This window comes from Protopterus annectens, chromosome 14.part0, assembly GCF_019279795.1.
Source record: "Protopterus annectens isolate FY-2018-M chromosome 14.part0, PAN1.0, whole genome shotgun sequence".
Lineage (NCBI taxonomy): Eukaryota > Metazoa > Chordata > Ceratodontiformes > Protopteridae > Protopterus > Protopterus annectens.
In genome coordinates, this window is record NC_056748.1 from 1,169,924,076 (window position 1) to 1,169,941,280 (window position 17,205).

Sequence of the window (17,205 nt, forward strand, 5' to 3'; positions counted from 1 at the left end):
TTAGCACCACTTAAGCACCAAACTGTATGTAGTTTACCACTGCTACATGCTGAGTGGCTACATCCTTGTAGGCAAATATTTAGTTTAAAAAGATGAATTACAAACAACACTGAGTGAGACAATCATGAAGACCAACAAATAAACAATATTCATTCAACTAAGGTTTGCTGCAAAGGTGAGCGGCAAGGAAGGGGTTGGGTGAGCTGGGAGACCTCCTACATTGTTTGACATTTTCACGACTCAAAAGAAAACTTAGGAAGCCTTTATGTGTGTGAAATACAATTACCGGACCAAGGCTGTCATAATACCTTCAGCAAGATATTAAAACAATGTTCACAAAGCAGCAGTCTAGTGTAAAGAACCAAGTTTTACTACAGTGGAAGGTGTTAATATCAACAATACTTACCTGCGCCAAGCTTGAGAAGCTAAAATAAAATGAACTGGGCAACAAGACACTGGCCCCACTTCCCTTTCTAATCTTGGTGGGTATTTCGCAAAGTGCTCTGTATCAAAGCAGTCATTTCTAATACCAGGAACTTAAATAGGTCTGCTGTTCTTTTCAGACTGTTTCACTTGCATCTACTTTCGTAGCCATTTTTAAAGATGGACGATCTCTTGTGGAAAGTCTTGCCAATACCTAAAGAATTCACTAAGTCACTGACTGATGCAAAAATAAATAAAAAAACCCACTCTGCTTCTGTGTTGGTTTAAATGAGACTCCCACATTGATGTGTTCCATATGACTCATCAACAGTTTGTTGAATATATCAGCCCCACCCCACCCCCAGTATGTCTTTATGGTGTGTTTTGCAATTATCCATTAATATTAAATAGTTTTGCAGATAACGTGGACCACCATGGAAATGTGCAGACCAAGGGAAAGGGTATATTCTCTCCTGCATTTGTGACCATTCCTCTTAACTCTTCTTGATTACTGTTGCCCTGCATGATTTTGAAATATGTCAGGCAGTCAGGCCTTATCGAAAAAATTTTAAATAAAAAAAAAAATCATGATTTGATTGGGGCAACAGGAGAATTCCTGGCACCCCATTATTTTAACCTCAAAACCAGGAAATTCTGAGGAATTCAGTATAGCTGAGAGGTATGCATAGGGGTAATACTCAAGGATTAGACATTATAATCATATACATATCCATGTACAAATATAAGATCATTATAATTTAAATTCACTAAATTATTCTAATACATTTGGTATGTTTACAGTCAGTCAAGGACTCCTGTTAGCTAAAATAGCAAGTGGATATTCTGTAAGTAGGAAAAGACGCTTGGAGGTAATGCTCATCACTGTAATGTTATAGGAATTAATGATGCACTAAATTGCCAGACATATGACATACATTTCCTTCAAAGACATTCAGCTTTAGGTTTAAAACACCAGCAGGTAATGACGCTACTACCACCAGTATATCATATCGTCATGAAGAAGTAAATGAGCACTATGAAAATCAGTAGTTCCAGGGCCCACATAACATCCTAGGATGTTTCACTAGTGCTGTACAATATTCGCTTCTACTTCAGGTTTTGTTCTTAAGCTGTGGCAAAGATCTAAAATGGTTCCTATCTACAATAGATAATCTGCTGCTTCCTCTGGGACATACAGAACTGTTAGTGTCAGCAGTAAAATGTGCTAGTTAGAAGAGGATTATTGTACTTGTTCAGGCAGACATGCGTGGCCTTCTGCATCCAGATAATAATCATCCTGTGATTGAGATAACAAGTTATTGGGTAGGATGGTATCATGGAATATCAGTAAATACGCATAAAGGACAATAAAAAAGTCAATGGACTGAGATGGTAAAAGCGATGAGATTTGGTCCTTACCAATATGGGGTAGCTTTGCCCCCCCCCCCACCAGCTGTAACTTCCTCTACTGTGAAATCAGACCACATATCATAACTCTGAACTTCTTAGCATAAGTCTGGACAAAGCCTGAAATAATGGGGGGGGGGGGGGGGCACAAAAATAGGGATATATTGCGCTTATTAATTTAGAAAGTTGTAACAATTACAGATTTTTGCATGCGTTTTTCTGAAGGATGTGAAGTCAGAAACTCAAATGTGTATAATTAATTACTGACTTCATTCCTCAGTGATTTGCCAGAAAACCACAGATTTTGTGAGGAACAGACAAAAAATATAAGTCAAAGATCTAGACATTCTGGAAAAATTTGAACAGCCCAGAGTTATGTTACAAATCATTCACATTCTCCATAAGACTGAAGCCTGAACAAACCTTGCATACATCAGAATTCAGAAGTCAAGCAAATGCTTATATACTACAACTGAATGTTAACATATATATATAATTCCGCGGTGGTACAGCGGTAGCGTTGTTACCTCACAGCAAGAGGTTCTCCCGTTCGATTCTCGGTTTGGCTTGGGAGTGCCTTCTGTGTGGAGTCTGCATGTCCTCCCACGCGGTTGGGTAGCGTTTGAAAGACATGCATGCATGCATACATGGGCATGCCTTCGTTGAAGGTTGGGCGTCGAGCTGGCACCTCGGTGTTTCATAAAAATCTACTGCCAATTATTAGCGGTCCGGAGTTCCGCTGTAGCGACCCCTTACCGGGAAAAAGCCGAAAGACAAACAAACAATGTTAGCATATATATATATATATATATATATATATATATATATATATATATATATATATATAAAAGTTAAAAACTGCACTAAATAACAAAAATAAATTCCACTAAATACGAACAAACTTTTTGACAAAAAAGCATTCAAAATGAATTGAAGAGAAAACACCAGAAACTCTCGTATTATTTAGCGCTTTCGTCTTCTTTATTGTCAAGACTTCTTCAGAAAGATATGTTTCATTATTAAAAGCAACCATTTTAGCATTGTTTAAATACAATATTTCGAGCTGTTTATTTAAATTCCTAACACAGTTCTTAACCAATAATACTGTGACACCAGTGGTCCCGCAAGGTGCTGTGTGCATCTACATTATCATTATAATAGAGAGGTGATTCAGTTACCATTAGTCCTGCAAGGTGCTGTGTGCATCTTCATTATAAAATAAAAATAATTCAGTTATCCAGAGGGAATCTGTAGTGCCATGTGTATAGAAGGGTCATATGTTTCCTGTATACCTGAAACAGAGCACTCCTATTAGGCGTCGTGTGCATACCGGGCAACTGTATATACTATGTATGCTTTGCGATACCTAACATGACACCAGTGGTGTAAACAAAGTCGACGCGTGAAGTCTGTTGTTATTACCAAGAAAATTTCATCCCTAGCGGGATGACCCAAAAATTGTAGGTGATTCTTTCGGGTAACTCATGTCTTCAAAGGTAAACATGGTTGGGTTCTTGTGTGCGTGGAGTACAGTGTGTGGGAGACTGAAGATACTTGGGTTGGGACAATGTACAAGATGGGTCCCGAGGAGTGTAGGGTTTGCAATGTGTAGTTGTGTGGTTGCTACGGGCCGGCAACCTAAAAAAGGATGGTTGCTGCGTTTGAAGTAGGGGGGGAACGACAAATCTATGAGTAAAGAAAATATGGGTCGAGGAGAGACTGGGTTGGATAGGCTTGTACTGATCGACCCACCTAGTAGGTGGGGGAGGGGGGGGATTCTCTAATGCACCCTGTCAGGTCACATTTCAATGATAACAGATACTGTATGCCTACCTTCTGAATAGAACAAGACCAGTTACATTTCAATCTCTATACCATTTTAGGGCACATTTAATGTTTATGCTTTCATTAAGACCCGGGTTAGCATCTGCTCTAAGTTCGATTCGCCATTTTAGCTCTCAGACTTGGAAGAAGTGAAAGTAATGAAGTAATGAAAGCCTAAACATTAAATGTCCCCTAAAACGGTATAGAGAGTGAAAGTTTTGAAATGTAACTGGTCTTGTTCTAATCAGAAGGTAGGCATACAGTATCTGTTATTGTTGAAATGTGACTTGACAGGGTGCATTAGAAATCCCCCCCCCCCGTCTTCCCCACCCACTAGGCGGGCCAATCAGTACAGGCCCATCTAACCCAGTCTCTCCTCGACCCATATTTTCTTTACACACAGTCCCACCCCCCCCCCCAACTTCACACATGCAGCAACCATCCTTTTTCAGGTTGCCGGCCCGTAGTAACCACACATTGCCCACCCTACACTCCTCGGGACCCATCTTGTACGTTGTCCCAACCCAAGTATTTTCAGTCTCCCACACGCTGTAGTCCACGCACACAAGAACCCAACCATGTTTACTTTTGGAAACATGAGTTACCCGAAAGAATCCCCAACAATTTTTGGGTCGTCCCGCTAGGGACAAAATTATCTTGGTAATAACAATAGACTTAACGGGTCGATTTTGTTTACACCACTGGTGTCATGTTAGGTATCGCAAAGCATACGTGGTACACACGGTTGCCCGGTATGCACACAACACCTAATAGGAGTGCTCTATTTCAGGTATATGGGAAGCACATGACCCATGTATACACACGGCACTACAGGTTCCCCTCTGGATAACTGAATTATTTTATTTTATTTTATAATGAAGTTGCACACAGCACCTTGCAGGACTAATGGTAACTGAATCACCTCTATATTATAATGATAATGTAGATGCACACAGCACCTTGCGGGACCACTGGTGTCACAGTATTATTGGTTAAGAACTGTGTTAGGAATTTAAATAAACAGCTCGAAATATTGTATTTAAGCAATGCTAAAATTGTTACTTTTAATAATGAAACATGTCTTTCTGAAGAAGTCTTGATAATAAAGAAGACGAAACACTAAATAATACAAGAGTTGTGTTTTCTCTTCAATTCATTTTGAATGCTTTTTTGTCATATTTGTTCATAGATATATATGGGTCCAAACTTGGAAATTCCAAAACTCAGACCTCTAAATACCAAAGCCCAGAGGATCGAGGTTTTGGAATCTCATCAACTTTTCAATGGAGATTGTCGTACAGTGCAGAATGGGAACTTTACTGTCCTCTTCATTGTAGTGCGATCTCAGAGTTAGTATATTTAAGTTGCAAGGGGAGTGGGGGTGCAGGGGGCTTCCCTCCTGCAAAAAACTTGACCTCTGAAGTTTTGTTGTTTCAGATTTTTTTTTATTTTGTTTTGAGATTCCAAATACATATACATGTATTGCAGCCATGGTGGTGCAGTGGTTAGCATTGTCACCTCAAAGCAAGAGGTTCACCAGTTCAATTCTCGGCTGAGGTGCCTTCTTTGTGGAGTCTGCATGTCCTCCTTGCAGTCCCTTGGGTTTCCTCTGGGTGCTCCAGTTTCCTCCCAGAGTCCAAAGGCATGAAGTAGGTGGATTGGGCACTCTAAATTGGCCTTAGGCATGAGTGTGTATGCAGGTGAATGGTACGGATGAACTACTGCGGCAGGGCTAGCCACTTGGTGGTGTAAACCTTGGCTCAAGATGATTGTCACTGTTGAAGTGACACCCCGACCCCATGTGCAAAACTAGGAAAAAGGGGGTTAAGGATGGATGTTTTTTGTGTGTGTGCATGTGTGTGTGTATTTATTTTACATTCGGTTACCGTGAAAGTAAACTGGACACAAGTCCCATGGAGAAAAGCTCCACATATAACATGTGCAATGTACAATTTCACAGGTACAGAAGAATAACACACTACATTTTTACATTACATAAAATTAGAATAATAACACTTTAAAACTGTACTGTACTGTAAGAGTAATATTAATCTGTTTCATGTAGTATATTTACTGTCTCTTCATAACTGTTGCTAGCATGATAAAAACGAAGCTGTAAGAATAATATAGAACAAAATGAAATATAAAGGGTTAACTTAGAAGTAGTACAAATGCTGAAAAATAGTTTAATTAGGTATTGGCATCCATACATAAAGGAGTATGTTATTGAGAAACAGAGTTTGTAAAAATAACTGTATGCAGATGGTGGTTGGAAAAGGATTAAACAGAATGCCACTGAGATAAAAATATATATGAAATTCTCCAGGTGCAGCTAACACTAGATAAGACTGCAATCCAAATTGTAGCTTGCTACAGATCCCACACCATGCCCCAAGATTCTCACTACACCTTTCTAAACATACTGGAAAATATTAAGATACAGCCAAACACCCTAATACTGGATGATTTCAACTACCCTCCCATTAACTGGGAAAACTACTTGGGTACCAACACCTTTTCCCAACGGTTCTTGGGATTCATAAATTCCAACACCCTGCATATACTAATCCATTGTCCCACCAGGGGCTCCAATATCCCGGACCTGGTCATTACCAACATGGGAGATAGATGCTCCACACAAGTGGTCACCCCCTCATTGGTCAGGTCTGACCATAAGCAAATCACCGTTGACATCCACATCCCACCCCCAACCCCCAGTAAGGAAACCTATGTAAAAGACTTCTCCAAAGCCAACTTCATGCTACTTAAGTCAGAAGTGACAAACTTCATGACACCCATGCAGACAGGAGCTGAATGTTCGACTGCTGAATCCTACACTAAGGCACTTTACGAGCACATCCACTTGTGCATGAATCGTGGCATCCCAAATAGAACCAAGACACTCTCCTCCAAAAAAAGGAAGCCAATCTGGTGGTCCCCTGCCTTAAACAAACTATACAACAAAAGGAAAAAACTGTTGCAGAAAAGAGGAAAATCCCATGATGCAAAAAACTCCCATACCAGCCTCAGTAAAAAGCTGAGATCCCTCATAAAATCGTCCAAAGCTAGTTACAAAAATAAAATTGCCAAAGATTCCAAAGACAACCCCAAAGTATTCTATAGTTATGTCAAGAATCTAAATGGCAATGCTCAGATCTGCTCTGAGCTACAACAGAATAGCATTAAATATACTGATCCCAAGGATATTGCCAACATCCTGGCAGATCGATTTAGTGCCAACTTCACCCCCTGTCTCACCCCCTAAAGGGCCCATCTCAATACCAAAAGATTGCCAAATTCCGATAATCACAGCCACACAGTTAGAAACCGCACTCTCCAAAGCTAAGAATACAGCATCCATGGGACCAGATGACATCCCAGGCTGTCTACTATATGAACTACAAAATGAACTGGCACCTAACCTAAGTGTCATGTTTAATCATAGCCTCACCTCAGGCTTCGTGCCCACTGAGTAGCGCACATTATCCTGTTCCACAAGGGGGGATCCACCTTGGATCCTAGGAACTACTGTCCCTTAAGTCTGACAAGCCTATCTGCAAGGGCATGGAATGCATTGTCATGGAATGTATAAACAAAGACATTGGCAACCTTCAAACACTGGACCCCACCCAGTTTGGGTTCGTGGAGGGCCGATCTTGTCTCTTGAACCTGATTGACTTTTTCAAATCAGTCTCCAGAGCTGTGGACGAGGGTAAGGCAGTCCACACAGCCTATCTGGATCTCGCCAAGGCTTTCGACACCATCCCCCACTCTAGAATCATAGATAAACTTACTAAGCTGAGCATAAATTCCTACGTCACTCGATGGGTTGCCAACTGGCTTACGGACAGAACCCAGACTGTAAAAGTAGCTGACTCCAAATCCAGCTTCAGACAAGTGACAAGTGGAGTACCTCAGGGTTCAGTCCTGGGACCGCTCTTGTTTGGCATCTACTTCTCTGAAGTACAGGCCAACACTAAGGGACTCTGGCTAACAAAGTTCGCAGATGACTGCAAACTGGGAGCCATTATTGAATCCCCAAATGATGTGGATATTCTACAAAAGGGCCTTACAGAAACAGATGCTTGGTGCCAGAGCCATGGGCTCAAGCTTAATGCCAAGAAATGTATAGTTATCCCCTTTGGGAAAAAACATGTACTCATGAATTACCACATAGGTGGCAGTACACTAAACACCGAAAGTGTGATGAGAGACTTAGGAACACCGGTGGACAGTGGTCTTACCTTTGATAACCACATTGCCACAACAGTCAGGAAATCCTTCTATGTGGCACACCTCATCATTAAGAGCTTTTCATACCGAAAAAAGAAGTTCATTGTCTCACTGTACTCATCCCTCATTAGACCCATTATAGAGTACAATGCCCCATATGGTATGTACCTCTCGAGACATCTGCAACAGCTGGAAAAGCCGCAGAAATACCTCACTAAAAGAATCACAGGCCTAAAGCAGATGCCCTATACTGACCGTCTAAAAAAACTCCAGCTGTATTCTGTGGCAAATCGTCTGCTCAGAGGCGATCTCTGCCTAACATACAAGGCCATATCAAGCCCTGAGCTGTTGGACATGCCCCACTTAAAGAAATCCCAATCCCTCAGAGCCACACGCTCCAGGAATCTAAACCTTGTCATCACAATGAACAAAACATGCTGGAGGGATGGGTTCCTGACCCAGAGACTCCCCATACTCTGGAATAGACTGCCCATACATGTCAAGCAGAGCGCCTCCTTGGCCCTCTTCAAAAGGAACCTTGACGTTTGGATGAGAGATAGGAAATTCACCCAGGGAATCACATCAGTTGCCCTGCTAGACAGGGGTCCAGGGAATTAAATATTGTGGGAAGAAATATATGGGGAATTGTTTGGCTAGGCTTGTATAGGCCCTAGGGCTGATAGGCTAGTACCAACCTATGAAGGACTGAAACATCAGCAAGATAATGCAAAGAACACCGAGTTTCCAGATAATGCAGGAACACAGAGTTTCCAAGGACCACCAAGTTTCAAGGACCAAGGACAATCATAAATTAGAAGAAACAAAGGAAGACTGTTATACATCAGACTTTGGGGGGAAAAAACATCAGACTCTGTATAAATATAAGTGTTTAAAAGTAAACTTTAGGAATTTGCCATAGAGAGCTGAAAGCATTATTTCGTATGTTGTTGAACTGAAGATACAGTTCTAAACAGTAAAGTTGCTAACTGAAACAGTTGGTCTCTGTGTATTTATTGTACTTGGTATAATGTCAGAGTTAAGTAGTTAGTCACAATAAATAGCTAAATACTGTGTTGTGCATGTATGCAAATGCAAGTAACAGCAAAAAAACAACAAAAGGACAGTATAATTTTTCAGTGGCGAGTCACAGTTGACGGACCGAATGGTTTCTTGTGACAGCTATGCCTTTTTTATTTTCTTCAGTTAGCACATCCAGTCGCAGTGCAAATGTTTGCCTTCTTGTTTTATCCTTCAGGGAAGTATCCAGTCACAGAACAGCTGATCTCTGCAAGTTCCACTGGTCTTTTTTAGAATTGCTTTGCTGAATCTGCCAATATTGTTTGACCGCCTTATTGGGAGAATCAGTGAGAGGCTTTCCACGTTTTCCCAATGGAAGATTTGGTCACCTTCCACACAGAAACTGGAAAATCTCTTTTTGTTTCTCATTCTACAGCATGGATGCCATAAAGGAGAGGAGTGTAAAGTGTAAAACTACTTTTCAGGTAGATGGTAATGATAGTCTGGCACATGTATGGTTAGGTTTTAATGATTGGTATAAACAAAACTGTAGCATGTGTAGTATTTTACTAGGTAAAGTTGATATCAATGTCTTATGTAAATGGATTTTTACTTTTGATTGGTACATTTCTAATGTCTAAACTTACAAGTATCGACCAGGGTGTGTATTTTGTGACAGTGATGCTAAATCTGTTTGTCTAGTGTGCCACAGAAAGGTTGTTACACAGGTTACATCCAGCTATACATCCCCTAAGAAACAGACCTTATCTTTTTCTCTGTATCCTGATCCAGAAACCCTCCTCACTTCTCCTGTATGTACTGTTGAGACCCTTTTGAATGACTTTTCAGATTTTAAAGATAAGTTTTTACAAGACCCAGATATTGATTTGGTGACTCCTTTTGTTACTTACTGTTCCAATTGGAGTTTGGCTTTATCTCCTGACTCTATAAACAAAAATGAAATGAACAGCATACAAAATTTCAAAGGGATAAACAAACGGAGTGGAATACACTATGTCAGTCTGTGGCAACACTATTGTCTAAATGTTTGGGAAGCTTAGAGGCTCAGTTAGAGTCACTTATCCATAAAGATGAATATCTTCACAATTGGGAAGTTAAGTATGAATGGCTTAAACAGGAACTACAGTTAGAGCATGACAAAAATGCACAATATCAAAGAATGGAACAGGATTTATAACAGTGTAAACATTAGCTAGAGGGCTTACAGCAACAAACAGAGGAAAGGGTAGAAAAGGATGAAAAATGTAAACAAATGCAGTATGATTTAGACAGACGCAGACAACAGCTTCAGGCACTAGATGAAGAGGTGAGGAGTTTGACAGACCGTGTTAAAGAATTGGAAACCACAGCATGGGAATTTGGGCAGGCTATAGACATTATAGGGGCAGCAACCCTTGCTGATTTATATCAGCAATCGAGAGTGTTACAAATCCTCCCCAAATGGAATGATAAAATAGGTATATTTTACTATATGTTAGCTTTTGAGGAATGGGTTAGTTACAGGGCAGAAGCAGATGTATGGAATGATCCTTTGACCAAATGTTTTTGGACATTTATTCCTAAATGTTTCAAACATTTATTCAGCTAAAGAACTATCCTCTTACCACTCAGCTGCAACGTATGGCAGCAGTATTACAGGTATACGCACAAGGACAACCGTTAACCACTCAGTTGTTAGATCATTTCAGTATTACCATCTCAGACAAAATGCTAGGACAGGCAGATTACTTTCAGCTGGCTTATCAAGTAGTGTTCAATAAATCTGATGAAGATACGAAGGATGATGACACTCAAAAACAGCTTATTCGCTGTTTTTTGGAGCAAGTGAAGGGAGTTGCAGGTGACATTAAGTGCATTTATCAGGAAACCTCAAAGAACTTGCATGATTTAGTCCAAAAATTAATGAGAGGCAAGACAATGTGTGATGATGGCAACCTTTTTTCTCATCATGTGTTTGCAGTAGATGAGGACATGGGACCTTTTGAAATTGTAGAAGTTCGTTCAAAAAGGTGTGGTAGAAGCCGTTGGATAGACCAAGGACAACAACGGCAGCAAAAAGTATCTTCTGCACCTCTGTCTCCAATGGGTGCCGAAGAACAAGGGGAAGAAAGGAAAGTTCCACAGTGTATTTACTGTAAGGAAAATGGTCATGTTAAAAAGGATTATCCATATTACAGGAAATGGAGGGAAGCACAGGAAAGAAAGGGTAGGTTTACTAAGCAAGTTACGTATGAAAACACAGGAAAACAACAAGTAAAGGTACAAAGGCCCTATAACCAGGGAAAGGATAACTATAAGGTAAAACAAATGACACCACAGGGTGAAGTATGTCCAGTAGATTTTCAGGCTCAGACACCTGTTAATCCACAATATGCAGAAAGTTTGAAATCAGAAGTTACAACATTTAAGTACGTAAATGATAGCAAGAGGGAGGACAATGAGGGTGAAGGGGAGACAGCACAGTTACAGTTGTGTGAAGTTGCAAAATTGTCAGGTACAGATGATTGGAAAAATATACAATAGGGGTGTGCCCTCTACCCAAGAAGTTTCTTTTTTGACATCTTTCACAAAGGGGCAGGATGGAAGGCCCCTAATTGATATTTGGGTAGAGGGGTCCCTATGGAAAAATGTATTATTGGATATGGGAGTGGCTGTTTTGGCTACTAGATGAACACTCCCACCAGATCCTAAACAAGGAACGTGTATTTCAGATTTTAATGGCACTGGCTGCTTAGCAGTGGGTAGTAAACATGTTTCCATACAGTTTACACCAAATGATGAAGGCATACATGGATTTTTTTTAATGCACCCTTCGTGTGCATCAACCATTATAGGTATGGATATTATGAATAAAATCGGATTGGTCATAGACGTGCCAAATGGCATAATATGGAAGGGCGTAGAAGGATTTTCATGCTGCACCATACCAATAGACGAAACACTCAAGAAATCGCAAGGGGGGGGTACACACAGATGCACAGGATGCATGACAGTCCCTGCAGGCACAATTTCCACTTCTGTGGTCACAGGGACTGACAGATTGTGGAAAACTGGAAATTTCAGTAGGAATAGGAAATGAGCGAGATTTTATACCACCTTTCCAAAAGCAATACCCAATACCAAAAGAAGCAGAGGAAGATGTGCAAAAGTGCACAGCGGATTGGGAAACGGCAGGTATATTAGTAAAACGTGAAAGTCCGACAAACTCACTTATCTGGCCAGTTAAGAAAAAAGATGGTAGTTACAGGCTAGTCATAGACCTGTGAAAAGTAAATCAGTTCACTTCCCCTACATATTAGTTCCCAAATTAGCAGCTAATATAGAACCACAATGATTTGGCAAATGGATATTTTGCCATACCACTGAGAAAAAGGGATTGGCCAAAATCTGCCTTTACCTTTAACAATCAGCAGTACCTTATGACACGGTTACCGCAAGGCTTTCAAAACAGTGCAGTAATTTTTCATCAGACAGTAGGCAAAATCTTGGAAGGGCTAGAAATGGGTGGATCAGTGGTCCATTACATAGATGACATTCTGGTACAGTCGGAAACTGTAGAGCAGCATTTAAAAAAATTAAAAGAGGTTTTCACAACACTGCAGGAGGCGGGATTTAAGGTGAAGAGTGAAAAAATAGTTTCTTTCACAGGAAGTTAAATTCTTAGGGACCATTATTAAGCCCACAGGAAGATTTCCGTGTGCACACAGAGTACAAGATATCCTACAAAAGGAAAAACCTATGACTATTTCGGATTTGCATAAATTCATGGGTATCATGAATTACAACAGAGAATTAATTAAGAGTACAAGGTATCCTACAAAAGGAAAAACCTATGACTATTTCGGATTTGCATAAATTCATGGGTATCATGAATTACAACAGAGAATTAATTTAAGATTATGCACAGATGGCAGGACCTTTGTACAACATGCCATCCGTGCAGAAAAATAAAAGCACTCTAGAATGGGGTGTGGTAGAAGAACAATCTTTTGCAGCTATGAAAAAAAATTGTCAAGGGCTACAGAACTGGTAGCGCCAACTTTGAAGTTACCATTTGTTTTACAAGCAGCAGCAGGGAAAAACACACTATCAGTGATGTTATTACAAGAATGGCCACAAGGGGGATCATAAAAGACTTTGAGACCAGTTACTTTTTGCAGTCGCAAAATGACTCCATTAGGGAAGGGACATCACCTCTGTATTCAGCAGTTGTTGGCTATGTATTGGGGAATCAAACAGACAGAATATCTAATAGTCTTTTCATCCATAATAGTATACCACATCATGCATTGCAGGTACTAGCAGACAGTTTTGAAATGAACAAGATTACCGATGGTATCAGTCAATAAGTATTTGCTTGGTGGATGACTACTTTCAGTACAGAAAAGATAATCTTTCAAGCAGGAGAAAAATATTATTTGTCCAGCTTGCTTGGATATGAGGGAAAGCAGTATAACTGGATAGACAGTGTGACCAAGCCAGAAAAATCCCCCATATCGCCAGACTACAATCATTTTTTTTCCCCCCTGTCTTTGTAAACAGAGTCAGGTACTGGGAAAATGGACAGTATGTGACAGGATTTGCAGTAACCAGAAAAGGCAGACTTGGGAGTTCCAGAGCTGGTGCAGCTGACAGGTCACATGTCAGCTCAAAGGGCTGAATTAGAAGCAGTACTGTACGTACTACAGCACTATAATCCTGTCAATATCTACTCTGACAGTGCATATGTAGTAAACTCATTACGTTTACACTTGACTATATGGGCTCGTAGAGGTTTTATAGATAGTGCAGGAAAACCACTGAAACATGCAGAAGTTTTGCAAAATATGTGGAAAACCATACGGCAAAAAAATGTACACGGGCAATTCAGTATGTTAAAGATAAAAGCCCATCAAAAACCGACCTCAGAAGTGTTCAGATTAAATGCAAAAGCAGACTCCTTAGCCAAACAGGCAGCAAAGACGGGATGGCAGTTGTATCTGGACTTAAAATCAGTTGAAGCAGTATAACAAGTTAGCATATTAAACCAGGCCAGGGATATCACTGAGGTTTGGAAGAAGAAACTAGTCAATGCATGACAGAAGGGGTCCCACCTAGAGAATTCTGGGTTTAACACCACTACAAAAGGATTAAAATTGCCTTATGTGCCATACCAACTAGCAAAACAGTTGGTTAAATACAGTCATCAGGACATCATCAGAATATTTAGGTAGTGAAAAATTATGGCCAGTGGTCAAAGAAAAGTATTGGAATCCACCTTTAAAGAAATTGTGTAAGCTAGTTTCAGAAGAGTGCTTAATCTGTTTACAGGTTAATGCCAAAAGTAAAAAGCCTCAGTTACACAGGGTCATGCCAGCAGATGGACCATGGTATGCTGTTCAAGTAGAGTATGCAGGACGATTACCACCAGCAAAAGGAGGGTATCACTACTTGTTAGTAGTGGTAGATGTGTTTTCAAAGTGTGCGGAAGCAATTCCTACCAAAAAGACAACCGCTAAGGCAACAGCAGAAGCTTTATGGAAAAATATTTTTTGCTACTGGGGATGGCCACGGGTTATCGAGTCTGATAATGGGCCACAATTTGTCATTCAGCTAATCAAACAAATGTGTAATTTGTTAGGAATACAACAAAGATTTCATGTACCCTACCACAGTACAATGGAATAGTTGAGAGAATGAACAAAACCATTAAGGAAAGACTAAAAAAGGCATGCTTGGAAAAGGGAAGGGACTGGGTACAACATTTGCCAGGAATTTTGCTAGGGGTAAGAGCTACCCCAAATAGCAAAACAGGGATTTCACCATTTGAAATCATGACAGGCAGAAAAATGCCCACATGACTACCTTTTGATCTGGAGGTTGGGAATAATAGAACTTTGTTAGAGGTAGCACAACATCAGAAATGGTTAAAAGACATCACAAAACAATCCCCGGGATTCATGAAGCTCGGCGCAAGGCCGGCGTAAGGGCTGCGCTGGCGGTGCAGTGAATAGCTGGCGTAGTAGCGCCATATGCATAGTAATGAGAGTGCGCCGCAACCACAGACACGTGCGTAGTGTACGTGAGCGAGCCCAAGTAGGATGTGTCCGGAGGCGTAGCTAAGCCGGCAGGCGGTGAGCAACCTAATGTGCTGACTGCCACGGTCCGCCCATAATAGTAATGGCAGCAGCCAGGGCCCATGCAGAATGAAACGCACGTAGAGTATGCAACATAGTACCCGTCCCAACTAAACGGAGAAGCAAATACAACCCACGAAGGCTTAAGTGTACCCGTCCAAGGAGCAAAGGATACGCTTAAGACCACGTTTGTCCCGCAATGCACCGTCAGTGGTCATACCCAGAGAAGGTGTACCGCAGCATGTCAGCGCGCCGCACCGACATAGGAGTAGCGACTAAGGTTACCACCTGTCCCACTTTGCGAGGGCAGTCCTCTATGGGCAGTTGTGTCCCGATAAAAATATTAGAAAAGACAAATGTGCTAAGATTGTAGGACATAATGATATCCCGTATTTAATGTAATGGTTGCATGAATTGGTTATTTCTGTAACTGAAATATCTCAATGTCACAAGAAACAGAATAAGCAACCAAACTGCCACAACAATAAGCTTTTATTTAGGCAAACAAGTGAAGTTCTATGCTATATAGTGACCGTGTGTATGTGTTGGCCTGTAAAATCAGATGCGAGTCCCGAAAATATCCCACCTTGGCAACTGGAAAAGGTGGCAACCCCAGTAGCGACATGGGCATGGTTACCAGGGTTACCAGCTGTCCCAATTTGCCATGGACAGTCCCTCATTGGACAGTTGTGTCCCGGCAAAAATCGAAAAACTGGCAAATGACCTGAGATTCCCTGCCAAAAATATTCCCGCAATATACCTGTAATAGTAGCATAAAACATATATTTTGTATATGAAACACATACATGGCATACGAAACTGAATAAGGAACCCAAATGCTAACAGAATAAGTGTATAGTATGGCAAACAAGTGAAGTTCTGTCAACTCCACTTGCCGTGGGTATGTGTTGTCCTGCAAAATCAGATGTTTCCACAAAACATGTCCCACTATGGGCATTGGAAAAGGTGTCAACCATAATGGTCACAAGCAGTAGTGAGAGTACATAGCCGGGTAGCTGTGTCGACACAACAACAGGAAGGAACCAAGATACCCTAAACACAGGCAAACATGTGCATAGCAACATATCCCACACCCAGCAACGTGTCTGTCGCATACACAGGATGGCGTATGTTTAAGTGTAATATCCAGAAGCAGAACCCATGCATGCAGATGTAATACACAATAGGCTCATTGTAGCATGTAAGTCCCACCCATGTACACCTGTGCACCCAAACCAGCTAGCATCCTTGTGCAGCTATACACCTACACACAATGTGCATACCTGAAATGTGGTAAGAAGTATGTGTTAGGCAGTGCCACGCGGGCAAATACGTACCCCACATGTCACCAACCCACCCCAGGTACAGATATGGAAATGGCTGCATGTGAATGTGTGTGCAGAATGTGTACATCCCGCATGTGGTATGTATCCGTCCAAACCATATAGGTTTGCACACGCCACGGTGCACATAACTGTACACATGTGGACAAGTCGGGTTGTTGAACTACCGCATCGATGATTAGCTATGCAGAGAAGTCAAACACATATAGCGGAACATGTGCCTACCAAACAGGACGTCCTAACAGGGTGCTACAGGCAAAGAAGGGGAAGGTGGGACATCACATGTGGAGAGTAGCATTGCCGGACGGCCAAATACACACGGTCAAGGTAAAGGACGGAACAACATGCATATGGTCGGATGGATGTTGTTAGAAAAATATATAGAAACACACAGGAAGTGCCAGTTTAGAATCAAAATACTATATAATGCATTGAATTGTACCGTACAATATGGCAGTAGAAATGATCATGCATGTAATTGGTGAAGCTAAGCTGTAGTGTGATCGAATTCTGACCCTGGCAGTAACCAGTACAGCAGGCTTATGTCTCTCAGCATTAATTATCCGCTGGGTTACAGAAAAATGAATGTATGTACATGCATAACATCACCCCTTCCCCTGAGGAGGATGGCCTTGTGAGCACTATCGAAGATAAGAGTACAACTCCTTACCAGAGAGACAAAGGAACGTAGTAAGAAATGAACTGACTACTGTATCGGAACAGTCCAGGGTCCTTGAAACAGCTACAATCACAGAAGGACACTGTAATTGACCAGGTGCCTTGCAAGGCTGTGTTATTCTCATGGGAAAACATTTTAAAAC

The 17,205-nt window shown here is 41.1% G+C and overlaps 1 protein-coding gene across 1 annotated transcript in view; it reads left to right on the forward strand.

The window, feature by feature from the left end:
* GMEB2 (glucocorticoid modulatory element binding protein 2) overlaps positions 1-17,205 on the forward strand; it is a 2,829,650-nt gene that overhangs the window by 527,405 nt on the left and 2,285,040 nt on the right. The gene's annotated exons all lie outside the window — the stretch shown is intronic.